Source organism: Prionailurus bengalensis, chromosome B4 (genome assembly GCF_016509475.1).
Source record: "Prionailurus bengalensis isolate Pbe53 chromosome B4, Fcat_Pben_1.1_paternal_pri, whole genome shotgun sequence".
NCBI lineage: Eukaryota > Metazoa > Chordata > Mammalia > Carnivora > Felidae > Prionailurus > Prionailurus bengalensis.
In genome coordinates, this window is record NC_057358.1 from 76,080,682 (window position 1) to 76,103,175 (window position 22,494).

Below are 22,494 nucleotides of genomic sequence, written 5' to 3' on the forward strand. Positions count from 1 at the left end.
TTAGTTAACACTTTTTTTGTATTTATGTACAGAGTATTACATATTCTGTAAATAATATGCTTGTATTGCTGTTTTGGTACTATCAGTTGTATGATGCACCACTATTTTATGTATTACTGAAAAAAAGGAAATAGGCCCAAGATGGGTAGTTTGTAAGAGACTCCACATAAAGCTGGGAAACTACATGAGAATGTAAATGAGAAATAAACCCACCACACAGCAAGTGACAGAAGGCATGTCTCAACCCTGGCATTGTATAGGAGGGGCAAAACCTTTCTTGGGGGTTTGAACTGGTTCTCAGTCTGAACTCCACTAGATACTCAAGTGGTACAAAAACTCAAGCAGTAGGGCACCTGTGTGGCTCAGTCGATTAAGCATCTGACTCTTGATTTCTGCTCAGGTCATGATTTCAGGGATCATGATTTCATGGATCAGAGCCTGCATCGGGCTCTGCACTGACAACGAAGAGCCTGCTTGGGATTCTCTCTCCTTCTCTCTTTCTCTCCTTCAAAATAAGTAAACATTAAAAAAAAAAAAACAAGCAGAGATTTTAACTAAAGAGTGTTTTGATTTGGTAGTGTCATAGGTACTTGGAAGAAACATAACAATTGAAAGATATCATTAGTTGTGTCTGGATTTCAGAGATGTTAAAATATGGGGGCAAAGGCATTTTTGAATCAGTGAAATATGGTACCATGTGCTAGACACTGTTCTTTCGTGGTGTTAGAGAGGTAACTGTGAACAAAACAAACGTCTCTATTCTCATTGAGCAGATGTTTTGGAGAGGGTAACGTTTAGACAAAATAAGACTATGTGTGATGTGCCCAATATTGCAGATATGTAAATAAGATGAAGACTGAACATTGACCATTGCGTTTAGAAATTTGCATGTTGTTGCTAATCTTGGCAGGAGAGGGTTTGGTGAAATAACCAGGGACCATAAGCCCATTGGGGTGATTTTGAAAAAGAGGAAAGGAATTTGGAGATAGTGAGCATAGACAGCTTCTTCTAGGAGTTTTGCTGTCATGGAGAGCAGAGAAATGGGTACATAGCTGGAGGGGAAATTGGAGTTAAAGAGTTGTCTTTTAAAATGAGAGAAATAATTGCACACCTGAAAGAATATAATGTCATGTGTCAATTATGGTTCAATAAAAAAATAAAAATAAAATAGAAATAAGAGTGTATTTATATAATGCTGATGGAGAGGATCCATAGAGAAGGAAACAGTGCTGATGCAGAGGTGGGAATGGGGAATGGCTGGGCAATGGGGAATGGGCTTGGAATCTGGTATCCAAATGGAGGCATTGGCCTTAGACAGGAGCAGTCAGCTCTGCCACAGTAAATGACAGGGAAGACAAGGCAAATGGGAACCGATGCGGGTAGCGCTAGTGAGTGCTTCCTATTTCACTGGGAAATTGAAGGAAGGGCAGCAGCCAGGAGTGAAGATGGAGAGGAGGTGTTGGTGACTTGAGAGAGGAAATAACATGAAATGGGCCTGTAGGGGAGTGGGAGAACGAATGGATAAGGCAAAAGTCATAGGATTGTCACGTTGAGCCAACAGACCATTTGAAGTTAGTGATTGTGAATGTTTAAGTGAGATTGTTTGGTATGGTTATGTGGGTGTGTGTTTTTGTTCTTTTCATTTCAAAGCCATGTTTAGCAGCATTAGTATAGACACAGATTAGTGAGACAGTTGTATTTTTGTTTTTAATATGTTATTAGGGAAAACTTTAAATACACAAAGTAGAGCTCTCATGTACTCAGATGTACATCTCATGTACACAGTTTCTTTTTTTTTTTTTTTAATTTTTTTTTCAACGTTTTTATTTATTTTTTGGGACAGAGAGAGACAGAGCATGAACGGGCGAGGGGCAGAGAGAGAGGGAGACACAGAATCGGAAACAGGCTCCAGGCTCTGAGCCATCAGCCCAGAGCCCGACGCGGGGCTCGAACTCACGGACCGCGAGATCGTGACCTGGCTGAAGTCGGACGCTTAACCGACTGCGCCACCCAGGCGCCCCTCATGTACACAGTTTCAACAGATATTAACTAGTAGCCAATCTTGTTTTATCTGTACACTTACCTATTTCCACCCTTCCATATTATTTTGAAGCAATCCCAGACATCATATTTTATGCATAAATATTTCATATTTTATGCCTAAGAGATATGGACACTTGCAAAAAAATATTATTACCATGTAAAAAAAATTAATAATTCTTTAATATCCAGTTTCCTGGCAGTTTCCAAATTTCTAGTTGTCTTTTGAGTGTCCTAAAGTGTTTAGCTGTTTGATAAGGAGTTGTATTTAATAGGGGTGGGTGTTCTTGCCAGGGAAATATGAAGTGAGGGAGGTCCAAGGACTCTTGAGGTGCATGCAAGGAAATGGACCTCAATCTAAGCTATAATGGACTTTGAACTCTAAGCTAAGGTGGGAGATGAAGACATGAGAGGGGAGTGGGATCAATGACTTATAAGTCCTGGTGAGGTCAAAGTATTGTTGGAGTTGGGGTGCTAGAGGGAGCAACCTGAAAAGATAGGAAATAGTGATTAGAGGGTGGGTGCAGATGAAGTAGAGATTATGGAGGGACTGTAGTTACTGTGTTGGCAAGTTCTAGGACAGGGTATTGACTGAGGGAGTGAGTGGCCATGGTAGGGTAAAGGGTGGGGTTGTTGCATGTGAGGAGATCAAGGAGATGAAAGGGCCAAATAACACAGCAGTCATCTAGGTGAGCATTTAAATCATTTGCAATTATGACAGTCCAGTGAGATAGGAACTAAAATCTCAGAGGCTTAAGAAGTGGCTCAGGCATATCCAGATGAATGCAGCAGTGGGGTGGGAGGTGGTGGCATGGTCTGACAGGAGGCTTTTTTTAGGAAGGAAGAAAGAGGAATAATCTGGATGCAGAAGTGAGGGACAAGGTGAATACCTAACTCTTCTGCTCAGGCCCCAGTAGTATAAGGAGTGTGGGAGAGGGGGAACCACAGATAAGACTGTAGAAAGAGCAATGGCCTCAGCAATTTGATTTCAGCTAGAGCAGGAATTGAGGAAGGATGGGAGAGAGGGGGAGCAGTTCACAAAAGGGGATGTACCTAGCCATATGGGGATGAGAGGTTAGGGGATTTGGCATGACATCAGAGTCCTCGAATTCTTGTGGTAAGTGGCATAAAGAGATTAGTAATGAGATTAGTCTTGATGTCTCAGGTAAATTGTAGGATAAGCACATGAGGGATAGGAGTATGGGAAGAAGCTCTAGAGTAAAGGGTCTCTTCATTTCTGCCTGTGCTGGTAGAGAGGCTGGGGGAGTGGCAGAAAGAGCTGCAGCTCTATTACTTGCTCTCCACTCCTGGGACCAAGGTGTTTTACAGTAAGAAGCTGTTAATGCAGTTAGTCAAAAGTTAGAAAAAGTTCTGTTCTCTGTTGTTTACCTTCCCTGCGTCTATTTTCTCCCCTTTCTTACTGAGAACTTAGAGTGAAACATCAAAATGTTTTCAGTGCCCTATTAAATACCCTAGCTATTCTGGAAACTGGTAAATGAAGCTGTTTCTAGCTTGCTGGAGGAACGTCAGCAAGATTACAAGAAGGAATTGGGGAGGCTCACCATTAGGGTTGGAAAGAGAAAAGAGGGAAGAGGTTTCAGGGAGAGTTAACTTGAGATTCCTTAAATCTGGCCAAGGAAACAGGAGTTTTAAGAGAGAAAGAGTTTGACCTACGTCCTGGTTGGGGAGAGTAAAGTACTGCCTGGAAGGAGTGAACCTGCCTAAGGATCTGTGTTTTCACAGGTTCCTGAAAAAGCTGTGGCTGGATGGGGAGACTCAGCTATTGTTTGATTTGTTCATTTCAGTGGATATTAACTAACACTTACTATGTGCCAGGCCCTGGTCTAGATGCTCAGGATATCATATTGAGTATGTAGAAAGGTTCCCACTTACGTGGATTTATAATCTAGCAGGAAAGACTATTAAACAAGAAATTCCAATTTAATGTAAATGTTTTGTAGTAGGATTCTTTGGAGTCCTGTAGTAAAAGCATCAGGGGGCACCTGGGTGGCTCAGTTGGTTAAGTGTCCAACTTCTGCTCAGGTCATGATCTCACGGTTCATGAGTTTGAGCCCCGCATCGAGCTCTCTGCTATCAGCACAGAACCTGCTTTGGATCCTCTTTCCCCTTCTCTCTCTGTTTCTGTCTCCCTCTCAAAAATGAATAAACATTAAAAAAAAAAGGGTAAAGCATCAGATTAGTCTCAGGGATAGGAAGGGGGAAGAGTGCAGGTTCTGGAGTTAGTGATGTGGGAACAGAGACCTGAAAGATGAGCTGCAGTTAGCTAGGCAAAGAGAATAGAGAGGAGAGTTACATAGCTGGTTTATCTGTGTCTCTCCAACTTCCAAACCTTATCTTACCCAGGGAACAGAATCATCTGTTCTGATCACCATATTCACCGCCAATATTCTTGTATGTGTGAGGTTGGCAGACTACTGCTCATAGGTCAACTGTGGCCTGCTACCCGTTTTTGAATGACTGTCAAGTTAAGAATGATAAGCATTTCAAACTGTGAACCAGTAATGGTGGCAAAATTCAAACCCAGGTACCTTAATTCAGAGTCTGTGTTCATTCCACTGATCACATTGTGTTATAATTGTTTATATTTCCATCCCTCAGGAAGAGACTTGAACTTGAATGACAGCTTGCTTTTTCTTACATCCATCATTTCCAGCACAGGGTGAATCCAAAGTAAATGTTTATTAAATGACTTTTATGTATGTAATTTCGTTTGATCCCTTGTAACAAATCCTGTGAGAATAACGCATACATGAACTTTTCAAATAATTAACACTTTTACATACCATTTCTTCATTTTTGAATTTTTTAAAAAGTTTATTTATTTATTTAAGTAATCTCCACACCTTGTGTGGGGCTTGAACTCCTGACCCCTACCAAGATCAAGAGTGGCATGCTTTTCCAACTGAGCCAGTCAGGTGCCCCCTTTTTTTTTTCTTTTAAGATTTTATTTATTTATTTATTTATTTATTTACTTACTTACTTACTTTTTTTTTTTTTAACATTTTTATTTTATTTTTTGAGAGACAGAGTGCTAGTTGGGGAGGGGCAGAGAGAGAGGGAGACACAGAATCTGAAGCAGGCTCCAGGCTCTGAGCTGTCAGCACAGAGACCGACGCGGGGCTCAAACCCACGAACCATGAGATCATGACCTGAGCTGAAGTTGGACACCTAACCAATTGAGCCACCCGGGTGACCCAAGATTTTATTTTATTTTTTAGTAGTCTCTACACCCAATGTGGGGCTCGAACCTACAACCCTGAGATTGAGAGTCACATGCTCTACTGAGCCAGCTAGGTGCCCCACCATTTCTTCCATTTATAATAGTAATATTTTAAAAATGTATGATGTGATTGAAAAATTAATTTCACTAAATGTAACAAAAGATAATTAGAAATATTTTGTGCTGTAACAAAAGGCCTTCAGGGACTACTGACTTACTGACATTTATGTACAGCTGTTTGTTCCTATAGCAAATAATTTCAGAATGCTAGATATTTCTAGTTTTGTAATTTCTATTTCTTTGTCATCTCTGTTACAGCTGCTTCCCCCCTACTTTAAATTTGCTGCTTCTATCTTTTATGAATTCAGAACCTAGAAATTTAATCTTACTAGAACTGTGTGTAAACTAGGAGTAGATAGTCTTGAGGATAATACTTGTGAGTCAAGTGAAAGTGTGGTGTTTTTGTTCTTAAGGACTTTGTAACCACTTGGAGAGATCAAACATACTGGGAACAATCATAACATAAAAGTATGTTAACTTCAAACTTATATACCCTATTGCCTGCTTAACATCTCTACATGGATGTCTAACATGCATCTCAAACCTAATGTTTCCCCCAGGCTTCATCCCACAGTCATCCTCATATCAAGATATAGAGACTATCCTTCCAGTTACTCGAGCCTCAAACATGGGAATCATCCTTGATGCCTGTCTGTAACATCTCATATCTGATGGTGTTTTACCTTCAGAATACATACTGAATCTGATCACCATCTCTGCTGCTACCACCAAGAGTCAAACTGCCATTCTCTCTTTCTTGGATTATTACATTTAGCTTTTTGACTGATTCCGTGCTTCTGCCCTTGTCTATGTATAGTCTGTTCTCAGCAGACCTCCAGAATGGTCCTCTAAAAAGTAAGTCAAGTTAGATTGTCACTCCTTTGCCCAAAACCTTCCAGTGACTTTCCATCTCAGAGTAAAAGACAAAGTTCTGACAGTGGCCTGAAAAACTGTAGAGTCTGTTCTCAGTTTACCTCTCTGGCCTAATTACCTATGACCTCTGCTCATGTCCTTTCAGCCTCAGTGACTGTTTTTCTAAGATGCCAAGTTGTTCCTTCTTTAAAGCCCTTATACTTGCTATTACCTCTCCTTGAAATGCTTTTCCTATGTTGGTAGCGTGGCTTTTCCTCTTTCTTTAGGTGTAAGGCTCATATGTCACCATATCAGTGAGGCCCTGGCTCTCTTTATCTCCTTTACCCTGCTTTATTTTTCTCCGTAGCATTTATCAGTAGGTGATAGGCTGCATGCATTTGCACGTGTAAATAATTAATTTTAATTTTAAAAAGTGTTTATTTTGAGAGAGAGAGTGTGTGTTCGTGTGCACATACAAGCCCGGGAGGGGCAGAGAGAGGCAGAGAGAGAATCCCAAGCAGGCTTCACACTCAGTGAGGAGCCTGATGTGGGCTCAATCTTACAACTGTGAAATCATGACCTAAGCCAAAATCAGAGGTGGTCACTCAACTGACTGAGCTGCCCAGGTGTCTCTTAACATTAATTTTTAAAATTTGTTTCACTACTGTCTCCCCGTAGGTGTGGAATAGAGGTTGGTAAGCCAAAAACAGCCTGCTCCCTGTTTTTGTAAGTAGACTTGAATTAGAACACAGTCATGCTCATATATTAGTGTGTCTTCTGTGGCTGCTTTCACGCTCCAGTAGCGGAGTTGAGTATTGTGATAGAGACCATATGGCCTGTAAAGCCTAAAATATTTGCTGCCTGGCCCTTTATAGAAAAAATTTGCTGGCTGTTGGGCTAGAACAATATCTGGCACATAATAGTTGATTTAATGAACATAAAGTAAATGCTAATTTTCTGGGTACAAACTGTAAATTGCTAGTGAGGATATGGGTTAATATTTCAAAAGTTATTTTTTGGACTTTAATAATGAGGATAATTTGGGAATATGCCAACCATAATTATTTATTCAAGCTGAAGTTCTTGAATTTATTGCAGTCATTACTACCTGATAGCAGACTTGAGCCAACTTTTTGAAGGATACACCTAAATTGGAGATGATAGTGTTCCAAAAGCATAAGATCCTTTTAAATATTAGCTTTTAGGGGTGCCTGGGTGGCTCAGTTGGTTGAGCGTCCATCTCCAGTTCAGGTCATGATCTCCTGGTTTATGAGTTCAAGCCCCACATGGGGCTTGCTGCTGTCAGCGCAGAGCCTGCTTTGGATCCTCTCTTCCCCTCTCTGTCTCTGCCCCTCCCCAGCTCATGCATGCGTGTTCACTTTCTCTCTCTCTCTCTCTCTCTCAAAAATCAATAAAATTAAAATTAAAAAATTTAAATATTAACTTTTATATAGTGCTACAGAAAGAACTCCAAATAATGAGTTGCTGATAGTTGTTGGTTGCATTCTATGAAAAACATGAACCTGACTAAATGTATACAGCTCTCAATCGCTTATGCTGAAGGATGGGCATATAGAATAATAATACATTTGTGTTTGACTGTGGAATACATTTTTGGATTTCAAATGGATTAACCTTATTATTCCAGGTACTTCTAATAATGTTTTTAAGTAGCACAATTAGATTAAACTGCAAAAGCCAGCTCAGAAGAATCTGGAAAATTGCATTGCTTCTGGCATCCTGTCTTTATTCAAATCTTACTTTATTTACTTATTTCTTTATTATATATATATTTTTAAAATGTTTATTTATTTTTGACAGAGAGAGAGAGAGACAGAGACAGAGACAGAGCATGAGTGGGGGAGGGGCAGAGAAAGAGGGAGACACAGAATGGGAAGCAGGCTCCAGGCTCCGAGCTGTCAGCACAGAGCCTGACGTGGGGCTCGAACTCACAGACTGCAAGATCATGACCTGAGCTGAAGCTGGACGCTCAACCGACTGAGCCACCCAGGTGCCCCTATTTATTATATTTTTTAATGTTTGTTTATTTTTGAGAGGGGGGGGGGAGGGGCAGAGAGAGAGAGGGAGACACAGAATCTGAAGCAGGCTCCAGGCTCTGGGCTGTCAGCACAGAGTCTGATGCAGGGCTTGAACTCACAAACCACGAGATCATGACCTGAGCTGAAGTTGGATGCTTAACCAACTGAGCCACCCAGGTGCCTCCAGATCTTACTTTTTTAAAAGCTGCATCCAGGGGATAAATAATTTCAGTCAGGCAAAGCACCATGTGGCAAGGTGGAGAAGATTTTAGAAGTATTCTAGTTTTAAAAGGCCTTCACTGGTAATGAGTATAGAGAAGGAATCTTAAATCTGTTGGACTATATACTATATGCTTAGAAAACAAATCTAAGCAAATGAATAAAGAATTCTGGAATCAGAGCCAGAAGAAACTTCATTCAATATATATTTGAATGTACCATAGCCACTTTATTAGATACTGGGTTACAGAGGTGAATAAGACGGAGTTGTTGTCCTCCTGAGGCTTACTGTCTAATCCTCCTCAGTCTTCACCTCACCTCATTTTATGTTGTGCAGTATATTGGAATCTAAAGCTTGAGAGAGCAAATACTTTTCCAGGGTTGTGTAGCTTGTTACTGGTAGAGTGGAACTGAAATGCAAGTTTCTTATAAGGGAGATAAAAGCAAAATATTTATTCATTTATGTAAAGTGTTTAGTGCTCACTAATGTGTTTATTATGCCTGTACTAGGTACTGGGAGATACAATGGTAAGTAGAAGGCCACCTTTTTTTTGATGTAGAGCTTAAAAGGCATTTTTTGGGGGGGAATCCAGAATTTTTTCCACTATGTTGCATTGTACTGTTCATAATCTTTTATCTCATGGGAGGGTTAGGGGCTCTCAAATATTCATTCTTAAGTGTTCAATGAATTTAGTGTTTTTCAGTACCTTCTGACAGTGAAAGACAGTTTTACTGAAGAATGGGGACTTTTGCATGAGGTAGGAAGAATTAAGTAGTTATGGATTCTCTTTGGGAAGTGACCTTTATTTATTTCACAATTTGTATAGGGCCCAAGCTTTTGCCTATGAGTAAGAAAGAAACTTTTTCTTTCAAATGACTCTGCTATCAGGACCCAGAATCCAGGCTGATAATTAAAATCAGCCATGTCTTATGGGTTAAATAGACTTTTGCATACTGACCTTCTCTTTCCTTTTAGATAGTCAGACTTTGTGTGTATTCAATACTCAGTGGACAAAGAATCACAAAAAATATGCAGGATGCTTATTTTTTTCAAATTTCTTCTCAAACTGATTGTGATTATATTTGACTTTTTCTTCTCAGTGCTTGCTTACTAAAAAAATCAAACATTTGACAGTCTAGGAAAGAGTGAGAAAAGGTTAACTAAACTGCTAAATAATTTAGGATGTTTTAGTTATTTGGTAGCTATAGACAATTAAGGCTTTTTTCCTTAAAATGTCTCTTTGGGAATGCTTATACAATGGAGAATTTTAAGAGTAAGTTATCTTCACCTCAGGCCTCCTTGCTCTTCCTGTTCCAGAGTAACTTCTTCCGTTCTGCTGGAGCCAGTTAGTTCTTGGCTCAGTTGTTTTAGTTTCTCAGTGGAATATGAGCTTAACCATGTTTATAATCTGTGAACATCAAATTCCATTTTTTCTTCTAAGAGCTAGAACATTAAATTCCCTGCCAGTGATCTAAAACATTGAATTGTATATATTCAAATGCAGATGACTTATTTTCTCTGAACTTACATCATAGCATTTAAAAATAAAGAGACCTTAGAAATAGTGATTATTATATATTAGTGATAATTATTCTAGTTCTGTTGCAGGTATAACCACATCTTAAGACACTATAAATTAGTGTTAAGTTACGGAGGAGGTCGTATGACTACCATTACTTGATCATTTCAAAAGTATTTGTAAAATAACTAAAATAATATGCTAGTAAGAAGCATGGACTATGTGTGTAAATATAGGTGGTTTCAAGTAACACTTAAAGTTAGATTGGCATACAATTTGAAACATAATAATTATCACACTGTAATTGTGTGTATTAAGTCATAAAATAGTTTTTTACCAGGGTCAAATCAAATATTTCAGTGGGTCTGGGGGAGGGGGAAGAAGGAGGAGGAGTTGGATGAGCTAAAGATGTTGTCTGAGGTCATTTGGTTGGTATATATAGAAAGGCAGGCTAAGTTTGACCTTCCAACATGCAGGCTAGGGTCTCCAGGCATGCTGTTGCAGTTATCTGTTGCTAAGGAACAAAATGACTACAAACATGGCATAAAAGTGTCAAGGTTCTGGGTGTTGACTAGGCTGATCTAAGTGATTCTTGCACAAGTTCTTTCATGTATTTGTAGTGTGATGGGTCTTGTGTTATCTCAGAGGCTTCCTTCTAGACTCACATGTCTGGCACTTGGGTGGGAAAGTCCAAATAGCTAGGAGCTGAAATAGCTCCTCAGACATCTCTGTCTCTATATTTCTGTGTAGTCTCAGCCTAGGGGCTTCATAGTAGCCAGACTTCTTACATAGAAGCATAGGCCTCCAAAAGCACTTGTTCTAAATAAGAGAGCCAGAAGGGAGCCGTATTGTTTTTTATGACCTAAATTCAGAATCAGTGTCCTTTCTACTGCATTTTATTTGTTAGAAGCGAGTCACTAAGGCCAACCCATATTCAGAGGGAAGGGAATTAGACCCCACCTCTTTCTGGGAAGAGTGTCAAGAAAATGCAGACATATTTCAAAGCACCTCAGTCCTTCTGGCCACAACTTACTTACATTCCTCCCAAGTGCAAAACACACTTACTGCTTCTCAAGGGGGTCTTATCTAGGACAGCATCAGGCTCTGGCTTGAGGTCTAGGATCCTGTCATCTAAATCAGATCCAGGTTCAGATAAGGCTGTTTGGATACAGCTCCTTGGGTATGGTTCCCTGAGTACCATTGCTTTCATTTTGAAGGCCTGCAAACTAAAGAGGTATGTTATCTCTCCCCATATCTAGCCCACCCAATAAGAAACAGTGGACGGCATAAGATAACCACTGTGGACGTTCCTTTTCAAAAATAAAGAAAAATGTAAGGAACACAGTAGTCACTGATCCACAACAATTCTGAAATCCAGCCAGGCCAATATTTTTTTTTTTTAATTTTTTTTTTTCAACGTTTATTTATTTTTTGGGACAGAGAGAGACAGAGCATGAACGGGTGAGGGGCAGAGAGAGAGGGAGACACAGAATCGGAAACAGGCTCCAGGCTCCGAGCCATCAGCCCAGAGCCTGATGCGGGGCTCGAACTCACGGACCGCGAGATCGTGACCTGGCTGAAGTCGGACGCTTAACCGACTGCGCCACCCAGGCGCCCCTGGCCAGGCCAATATTATCATTTCTGTGATTAGGGCTCAGCTTTATTGTCTAGGAATCATCCTCTATACTCTTGGTTTTGCCCTCTGAATTCTCCTTCCTTTTTTATAAAATGTATCCTTTGTTTGCAGTTCAGTCATTTCCTAAACCATAGTGATTTGAGCATGAAGTGGGTGTGTGTCCCAAAAACCTCTTTTCATTTTGTACTGTCTTTTTTATTTTATTTTTAATGTTTGTTTATTTTTGAGAGAGAGAGAGCAAGCGAGCAGGGGAGGGACAGAGGGAGAGGGAGACACAGAATTTGAAACAGGCTCCAGGCTCCAAGCTGTCAGCACAGAGCCTGACGTGGGGTTCAAACTCATGGACCCTGAGATCATGACCTGAGCTGAAGTCGGACGCTTAACTGACTGAGCCACCCAGGCGCCCCTGTACTGTCTGTCTTTTTTAGTCCAAATGACATTGTTTCTGAATTTTAAATTCTCTAGGAATCTTTTTGAGGGGTTCACTCTGTTAGACAACTGACATCACTTACACACTGACATCAACCTTTCTCTACCTTAGGCTCTGTAGAAGAGGAAAAAGGTTTCCTTGCCTCTTTTAAGATCCCTGGCTGGGTCTGAAAATTAAACTGACAAAGACAGGGGCACCTGGGTGGCTCAGATTGGTTAAGCGTCCGACTTCGGCTCAGGTCATGATCTCACGGCTCCTGAGTTCGAGCTCCACGTCGGGCTCTGTGCTGACAGCTCAGAGCCTGGAGCCTGTTTCAGATTCTGTGTCTCCCTCTCTCTGACCCTCCCCCATTCATGCTCTGTCTCTCTCTGTCTCAAAAAGTAAATAAACGTTAAAAAACAAAACTGACAAAGACAGATTAAAAGAAGAAAAGCATACACATTTACTTAATATAAGTTTTATGTGACCCGGAAGCCTTTATAACAAAATGAAGACCTGAAGAAATGTTTATTTTTTAAGTTTAAATTTAAATTCTAGTTAGTTTACACACAGTGTAATATTAGTTTCAGGTGTACCATTTAGTGATTGAACACTTCTATACAGCACCTGGTCCTCTTTGCAACAAATACCCTTCTTAATCCCTATCACCTTTTTATTTTTTTTTTATTTTTTTATTTTTCAACGTTTATTTATTTTTGGGACAGAGAGAGACAGAGCATGAACGGGGGAGGGGCAGAGAGAGAGGGAGACACAGAATTGGAAACAGGCTCCAGGCTCTGAGCCATCAGCCCAGAGCCTGACGCGGGGCTCGAACTCACGGACCGCGAGATCGTGACCTGGCTGAAGTCGGACACTTAACCGACTGCGCCACCCAGGCGCCCCCCTATCACCTTTTTAATCCATCCCTCCCACCCATCTCACCTCTGGTAACTATCAGTTTGTTCTCTATAGTTAAGAGTCTGTTTCTTGCTTTGCCTCCCTCTCCCTGCCCCCCCCCAACCCCGTGCTTATTTGTTTCGTTTCTTAAATTCTACATATGAGTGAAATCATATGGTATTTCTCTTCTCTCCTGACTTCTGACCTATTTTATTTAGCATAATACTCTCTAGCTCATTCACTTTGTTGCAAATGGCAAAATTTCATTCTTTTTTATGGCTGAGTAATATTCCCTTGTGTGTGTGTATGTATATATACATGTATGTATGTATATATGTGTGTATATATGTGTATATACATAGGTATGTATATACACAAACTATATTTTTTGTCTTCTTTATTTGTTCATCAGTTGATGGACACAGGCTAGTTCCATAGTTTGGCTATTGTAGATAATGCTGCTATAAATAAACGTTGGGATGCATGTATCCCTTTGAATTAGTACTTTTGTATTCTTTAGATAAGTACTTAGTATGTAATTGCTGGATTGTAGGGTAGTTCTATTTTTAACCTAAAGAAAGATTTAAACCTGAGTATTTTTATGCTAGGTTTGATGAAGATTGGGCAGTTGTGGAGAAATGTGATAGGACAAAGAGTATGAGGTAAGTGTAGTTAACTGGAGGAAATTTAGCAAGGCTTATTCGTTAGGATTCTTTTCTATGTCCCTTTGTCTTCAGAGATAGGAGTGCTCTCTTCTTCCAGGTATAGGGAGGCTACCTCTCATGAGCATTTTATGATCTATTCAAGGGGAGAAGAGCAGAGGAAAGGTCAGGGTGACCTTCCTGTTTCTGCCATTTGCTCCAGCTTCTTCATCTTAAAATATTCAATATGCAGAGGTACCTTATTTTGGGGTAGCATGTCCTGAATCAGCTCCATTTAAGGTTTTTGTGGGACAAAACCTTTAAGATTCTTAGAAGGCCTTTTGTTTGAAAGGAATTGTAAGGCAACACTTTAAATCTCTTGGGAGTCCACACTAGGGTTGGTAAACTATTGCCAGTGAGCTAAGATTTGTTTTTACCTTTTTAAAGGTTGTGAAAAAAAAAGAAGAATGTTCAACAGAGACTGTATATGGCCCTCAAAGCCTAAAATATTTATCTTTCCCTTTACAGAAAAAAGTTTGCCAACCTTTGGTCCAAACAAAAGTTTAATCTTTAGTCTGTGTTTCCCTGACACTGCCTTGGATTTGATCTTTGTTCAGAGGACATTTCTTAACTGGAGAAATGTTTGCTATATGGAAGTAAGAAACCGTTTTATTTTGTGGGTGCCTGGGTGGCTCAGTTGGTTAAGTGTCCACCTTTGGCCCAGGTCATGATTTCACAGTTCATGAGTTCAAGCCCACCATTGGGTTCTCTGCTGTTAGCACAAAGCCCACTTCAGATCCCCTGTCTCCCTCTCTCTCTGCCCCTCCCCTACTCACACTAAGTGGGCTCTCTTTCTCTCTCAAAAATAAATAAACACTCAAAAAGAAGAAACAGTTTTATTTTTGGACCTAGGAAGACCTGACTCCTTTATATTTCCTCTATATTCTTATTGAAAATTATATAATTCCTTTTTTTCTCACTTTTCTCTACCTGTACTTTATGATACTTAGCTGAAAAAAACTAGTTGACAATTAATATTCTGCCTGGAAATCTCCTTATCCATACTTATCAATTCATTGGTTATATTGTCTATTTTCTATTTTTTTTAAATTTGCATTCAAGTTAGTTAGTATATAGTGCAATAATGATTTCGGGAGTAGAATCCAGTGATTCATCCCCTACTTTTAACACCCAGTGCTCATCCCAGCAAGTGCTCTCCTTAATGGCCCTTGCTCATTTAATCCATCCCTCCATCCATAACCCTTCCAGCAACCCTCAATTTGTTCTCTATATTTAAGTCTCTTATGTTTTGTCCCCCTCCCTGTTTTTATATTATTTTTGCTTCCCTTCCCTTATGTTCATCTGTTTTGTATCTTAAATTCCACTTATGAGGGAAGTCATATGATATTTATCTTTCTTTGACTAATTTCATTTAGCATAGTACACTCCAGTTCCATCCATGTAGTTGCAAATGGCAAGATTTCATTCTTTTTGATCTTGAGTAATACTCCATTGTATGTATATATATGTATGTATGTATGAAGAAATTCTTCAATTTCTTTCATAAGCTTTTTAGTTTTCAGTGTATAGATTTTTCACCTCTTTGGTTATGTTTATTCCTAGGTATTTTATGGTTTTTGGTGCACTTGTAATTGGAATCAATTCCTTGATTTCTCTTTCTGCTGCTTCATTATTGGTGTATAGAAATGAAATAAATTTACATACATTGATTAAAACAATTTTTTTTAAGTTTGTTTATTTTGAGAGAGACAGAGATAGTGCAAGTGAGGGAGGGACAGAGAGTGGGAGACAGAGAATCCCAAGCAGGCTCCGCACTGCCGGCCCCATGAAACTATGAGATCATGACCTGAGCTGAAACCAAGAGTTGGATGCTTAACCGACTGAGCCACCCAGGTGCCCTGTCTGTGCATTGATTTTACATCTTGGAACTTTGCTGAATCCATGGATCAGTTCTAGCTGTTTTTTGGTGGAATCTTTTCCACTATGGTGGGTTTTCCATATTAGTATATCATGTCGTCTGCAAAGAGTGAAAGTTTGACTTCCTCCAAGCTGATTTGGATGCCTTTTCTTTCTTTCTTTCTTTCTTTCTTTCTTTCTTTCTTTCTTTCTTTCTTTCTTTCTTTCTTCTTTTTTTAATGTTTATTTATTTTTGAGAGAGAACAGAGACAGAGCGTGAGCAGGGGATGGGCAGAGAGAGAGGGAGGCACAGGATCTGAAGCAGGCTCCAGGCTCTGAGCTGTCAGCACAGAGCCCAATGCGGGGCTCAAACCCACAAACCATGAGATCATGACCTGAGCTGAAGTCAGTCGCTTAACTGACTAAGCCTCCCAGGCGCCCTCCCCCGCCTTTACTTTTAGCGCTTGAAAAGTGGGTAGGTGATAGAAATAATTTTAAACTTGAGGACTCCAGAGCAGATGGTAAATCAGGTTATAAAAGACTTATTATTTTTTTTTAATGTTTGTTTATTTTTGAGGGGGCATGGAAGGGGCAGGGAGAGAGGGAGACACAGAATCTGAAACAGGCTCCAGGCTCTGAGCTGTCAGCACAGAGCTTGACACAAGGCTCAAACCCACAGACTGTGAGATCATGACCTGAGCTGAAGCTGGATGTTTAACCAACTGAGCCACCCAGGCGCCCCTGTTATAAGACTTTGAATAGTATTAAGGAATGGTCTCTAGAACTGCTCTACTGCCTGACCCCATCTGAAAAGATTTTTCTCGCCTTGCATAGTGATCTTGCTATGGAGGTAAAATAGAAAAGTTGAGGTATTTTATGATATGTGTTATTGTCTTGTTTTTTTCCCTTTTTTCATTAGATGAAAGGAGCATAGCAGTGAATATGTTTTGCTGTATTTATGATTGAACAGGCAGTGTGAACATTACATTTTTGTATTTTTTCCATTCTGTTTTCTTTTTCTTCCCCTTTTACATCTTTCTTTACCTTTCTCTCTGGATTTGTACATTATGAGAGATTCACCCAAATTCTCTGATGATCTGAAAGAAGAAGATAGCTTAGTGAATAGGAAGTTATATAGAATTAGCTGCCTTCCCACTTCTGGAGAAGAAATGCCTGTACTTAATCATTTACCTGTTTTATATTTCTTGGTTTCCAGATTTATATACATTGTTGAATTGGGGTAGGGGGGAAAAGCTTTTATTTTAAATGACTCAGTTATTTTTTTTACTTGGTATTTGAAAGATACTTTTACAAAGCTTTAATTGACTCCTATAAACACGTGCTAATTGGTGGCAGTAGAAGAACCTTCAGAAGAGTCAGAACAAAAAGTTTTGGAATGAGTTACATTCCTAAGAAGGAGGACAATACATATCTATCTTTTTTTTTAAGTTTATCTATTTATTTTGAGAGAGAGAGAGAGAGAGAGAGAGAATCCCAAGAGAGCCTGGACACATAGGGTCAATCCCATGAAGAGTGAGATCATGACCTGAGCTGAAACCAAGGGTTGGACACTCAACCTCCTGAGCCACCCAGGCGCCCCAATACGTACCTATCTTGAACTCCTGAAAATGGTGAAGACTTCTTATAGCCCTTTAAGTTAGGTTGCAACTTGGAAAAGGCAACATCTCTTTTGGGATTAGCCTTCTATAACTCTTTCACTTGTTTGTCTGCGTTCTCTTTTTTTCCCAGTTGACACACATTATCTGTTGGTGTGGAAACAGAGGTGAGGAGAAGAAAAAGTTAACTTTTCATGCTTTTAAATCTGATAGTATTACCTAACTAATTTCAACTAGATGAAAACTTTTAAAATATTTAATGCATGATATGCTGTATGCATTATGCATTAATTTTAGGAATTATAATACAGTAGTGTGGATTTATGAATGACATGGACAGCAAATTATTTCCAACCTAAATTGCCCTGTTCGTTTTTGGATAAAATAATTACTTGCTAGAGCAATATTTTTCTGGCATGTTATAAGCCAAGAGAGAAGTTTGGAAGGATCTGAATGAATGCTGAGTATAAAGATTTTGGTACAAGTTGATTTTATTCTTTCTTTCTTCAGAGTGTCAGCAATTAGTTTGATCCTGAGTGAGGAAAAAAGCTGCTTTGTGAAATCAGTAATTCCACTGAGGCTAGTAGTAGTAAAGATATATATATATTTTTCAACGTTTATTTATTTTTGGGACAGAGAGAGACAGAGCATGAACGGGGGAGGGGCAGAGAGAGAGGGAGACACAGAATCGGAAACAGGCTCCAGGCTCCGAGGCATCAGCCCAGAGCCCGACGCGGGGCTCAAACTCACGGACCACGAGATCGTGACATGGCTGAAGTCGGACGCTTAACCGACTGCGCCACCCAGGCGCCCCAAGATATTTGTAATTTGGGTCTTAGAAAGCCAGATCTGAGCATTAATAGACCTTTTCCTAATGTACCAGTTTAATGAGTTTAAAACATGTTGCAGATTTAATGTTTAGTTTGGATATTGATTTCTGGTTTTGTCTTTTTAAGCTGTATGTGTGTGTGTGTGTGTGTGTGTGTGTGTGTATTCAAGTTAAATTAGTTTTTATTTAATCATTCTGTCTTTTAATGCTACACACACCAATAGAAGACAATTATTATTTTGAAAACAACACAGATGTAGTTAATATTCTTATGATTATACAGATGTTGACTGGCAGAAAATCTTTTGGATTAGAAAAAGCATTTGTCAAATGTAGATTTTAAGTTCAGTATGAAAATGCACCATCTATTTTATTGGTGACTATAATTAACAAAAGTAGTTCAGACAAAAGATTCTAAGCATTTCTGAAATAATGAAGTTTCTTTTCTTGAGACAGTGCTACATTGACACTGTGCATTAGGGGAAAAAGGCAGTTGAGAATATCATTCAAATAATTTTTTTGTCAGTTATGGGCTCTTTCAAGAATGGCCAACTTTAACAATGACTGGTTCCTAGAGTCTTAAAATTTCAGAACTGAAAAGAGATAAGGTATGTTTTATCTGGCCTTAAATATATATATACAGGAGTAGAAAAGGATGTTTCCCTTCCTTAAGCTTTGCAGTAAAATTTTCATTTATCATTGTATCTACTGCATATTTTATGAAATTCCTTATTAAAGGATTAAAAATTAAGCAAATCATGATTTTCACATGAGTATAAAATGCACACATGTAAAAGTTTTCATTTAATTAAATTAATTGGAGAACCTGTAAGATGTTAAAAGTGGTTTAAAGGAGAATTCAGGTATTATACATACATATGTATATATATATATGATCAAGAATGCTGAAATGGGGGCACCTGGTGGCTCAATCTGTTAAGTGTCTGATTCTTGATTTTGGCTCTAGTCATGATCTCACAGTTCGTTGAGTTTGAGCCCCGCATTGGGGCTGCTTGGGATTCTCTCTCTCTCTGTTCCTCCCCCACCTGTGTGCGCTCTCTCTCTCTCTCTCACTCAAAATAAAAAATGTAAAAACATTAAAAAAAAATGCTGAAGTGAATTTACAAATTGATGTAAAACTGGCTTTTTTTACAGGGACATGAGGGAAATCATTCCTCCTTCCACTGGACAGAATTTTTTTGCATGTATATGGACAAGAATCCTTTGCATTGCTATCAGTTATCTACAACTTACATTTATAAAATAACTCAAAGATCATGGAAGATGCAAATGCTGTAGGCTCAGATATTTAGGAAAGGCGTACATTACACAATGCCTAGTTTTCCATTGAAGATCCCTGGTGATCTTTTTGATCCATTTTAGTCTTTTGCAGTTTGTCATAAAAAGACAAGAATAAGTGGGCCTATATTCTGGTTTTTGACAACAGTTTTATGTCTGTTAGTGTTAGGCCTTACTCTTATTCCTTGTAACTAAAATCAGTTTTCAAAATGAAAGGAAAGTTATTCTTAGGCTGGCATTTTCTGATATTTTGATCAACATGAGAACACTTCCTTAGGTTAGTGTTGAATTTTGGACTTTTTAAAAATTGAGAGATAATTGACATATAACATTATATTAGTTTCAAGTGTACAACATAATGATTTGATATTGATATTTATATACACCACAAAATGTCACCACAACAAGTCTAGTTCCCCACTATTACCATACACAATAAAAAATGTTTTTCCTTTGAGGAGAACTTTTAAGATTTACTGTCTTCGCAAATGTCAAATATGTGCTACAATATTTTGACTATAATGATACTAGCAAACATCATTCATAAATTGTAGCTTCAAGTGGTTAGGTAGCAAGTCCTATAAGACTACCCAGTGCCTAATATTTTGTAGGTAATAAATAAAGAACAATAAGAATTTGAAGGAAACTAGAACTCGCCTGCCCTATTTTAGTTCTTTTTTTAAAAAAATTTTTTTTTTCAACGTTTATTTATTTTTGGGACAGAGAGAGACAGAGCATGAATGGGGGAGGGGCAGAGAGAGAGGGAGACACAGAATCGGAAACAGGCTCCAGGCTCTGAGCCATCAGCCCAGAGCCTGATGCGGGGCTCGAACTCACGGACCGCGAGATAGTGACCTGGCTGAAGTCGGACGCTTAACCGACTGTGCCACCCAGGCGCCCCTGCCCTATTTTAGTTCTTAAAAGTACATATCAGGGAACCTGGCTGGTTCAGTCAGTAGAGCATGCAACTCTTAATCTTGGGGTTGTAAGTTTGAGCCCTGCTCAAACCTGGGTGTAGAGATTACTTAAAATAAAGGAAAAAAATCGTTGGGAAAAAAGCACATATTTATTACAACTTTAGCAACTTCCCATTCTAAATACTTTTTACTTGGGTAGTTGCACCCATGGAGGGGAGGGCATGGAATTGGCATTATTCATGCTAATTATAACTGGACCTTTGCAGCCTCATGATCCTTTTATTCCCTTGCACATTCCTGATTTTGAAGCAGCATTGTGGTATAGTGGAAAGAAACAGCATTTGTAGTCTTGTAGACCTGGGTTTGAATCACCACCCTACCACTTGCCAGCTGTTAGATCTTGGGACACTCTCACAATCTCAAATTCTTAATCTTCAATTAAATGAATACTAAATACTAAACAGGATTATATGGAATTTATATGTAAAGATGTAACAGTGCCTGACACATGGTAGGCAGTAAATGTTAGTGCACTGGTCTATTCCCGTCAAGCCCTCCTTCTTTCTCTTCTCCTGTTTCCATTACTGAAATTATTAGAGTCATTTGGTATGACCTCTCTCATCTTCCTTCCATCTCTATTTCTTTTTGTCTTTTTTTGTTTGTTTCAGAAGTTTATCTATCTTACAAGGTTGTTGTGAGGATTAAAGAAGATAACGTGTATGAAATTGCTTAGTGTATTTCCTAGCTCGTATTAGGCATTAAATAGATTAATTGCATCTGAACGTAAGGTTGATTTTACTTCTGATATTTTTTACTTGTACAAGTATTACCCTTCTCCCTAGTATGTGTGATCGTCTCGTCTTTCAAAAAGTATTCCCTATTTTGGGGGGGAAAACCTCTTTTGCCTGGCCTTGCTAGAACTCTGGCTAATACCTTATTTCTTTCATTCCTTTATTTTCAAACTTCACATTTGAATAGATACAGGATTTGGCCTCCACTTTTTTACCACCTGCTCTCACATTAAACCCCTGCATTCTGATATTCCATAATTTTCTCCTGCATCTGAAACAGCACCCTCCCACTCAAGCTCCCACAAGGCTTAAATGTAGGAGGCCTTCAATGAATATTTGTTGAATAATGAATGCAATGAGAAGCTTTAGAGTATTATCACTGAGAGCTGTCTAATAGTTTAAATCAATAGGTTTTTAAGGAAATCTGGTAAGAAACTATTGTACCTAAATTCATTCTAACTGGATGCCTGTGTATGATGTGCATTTTGTTGTTTTTCTGAGAAAAACCCATGGTTTGTATCAGATTTGGAAATAAATTTTAATTTTTTTTAATGTTTGTTTATTTTTGACAGAGGCAGAGCATGAGCAGGGGAGGGGCAGAGAGAGAGGGAGACACAGAATCCGAAGCAGGCTCCAGGCTCTGAGCTGTCGGCACAGAGCCTGATGCCGGGCTCAAACTCACAGACCATGAGATCATGACCTGAGCCAAAGTTGGTCGCTCAACCGACTGAGCCACCCAGGCACCCCTGGAAAGAAATTTTAAATACTGTGTTGTAGAGAAAGTTTAGGCCTGTCAAAAGTTCATAAAAAACTGTAAAATCGGTAATAATTAGTAAAAATTTACTGTGCACACTCCAAAAAAGACAGTTTGCAAACTCATACCGAAACATGGAATTGAAGCTCAGAGATCTATTGTTACAAAGCAGCTCACATAGTATGAAGGCAATGAGTATTCTTTATTGTGATTGGTTATAGTAGTAGAATTTTTTCAAATGAAAGGGAATTGGTTAGTGGTTACTTCATACTGATTTTGGGGAACTATTTAACTTTTGCTTTTGATTTGCAGAGGCACTACCAAGAAGGGGTCAAGTTAACTTTGCTTGTCTTTGCAAAATAAGCTAACTTAAGCTTCGCTTGTGTGACTGGCTGGTTTTGTCTGCTCAGGAAATCAAGTCTGGTCTCCATTTGTGTTTGATTTTGACAGTTCCACCCTCTTTGGTTACTCTTTCAGCAGGTTGAGAGCATGACCAGCCAGTAGTGTTACTGTCAGTTACCAGTGATGATGTAGTCAGGCCAGAGAGTCACATATTCACTGTTTCCATTAAATGAGTTGTCAGGCTGGAGGGCCATGTAGTCACCGTCTTCATCATTTATATTGTTCTTGTTTTCATCCAGTTGCTTGATCCTTTTGGATACTAATTTGGTGTACAAGTGGCTGCTGACAGGCATTTGAACTGGAGGCATTTGCAACACACTAGGGAGGTTAATATGATGACTGTAAGGAGGAAAATAGTCAAGGATTGAAAAATTTCCAGGATCCAAGGTTTGTTGTTTTTGTTGTTTTTGTTTTT

General features: G+C 39.1%; 1 protein-coding gene and 1 long non-coding RNA gene across 3 annotated transcripts in view; one reads left to right on the forward strand and one right to left on the reverse strand.

Moving 5' to 3' along the window:
- SPATS2 (spermatogenesis associated serine rich 2) overlaps nucleotides 1-22,494 on the forward strand; it is a 152,131-nt gene that overhangs the window by 20,995 nt on the left and 108,642 nt on the right. The gene's annotated exons all lie outside the window — the stretch shown is intronic.
- On the reverse strand, nucleotides 12,544-13,035 carry LOC122473355. Its single transcript, XR_006294651.1, has 2 exons — nucleotides 12,928-13,035; nucleotides 12,544-12,685 (listed from the first exon to the last, which is right to left on the reverse strand). It is a non-coding gene; the product is annotated as an uncharacterized LOC122473355 (long non-coding RNA).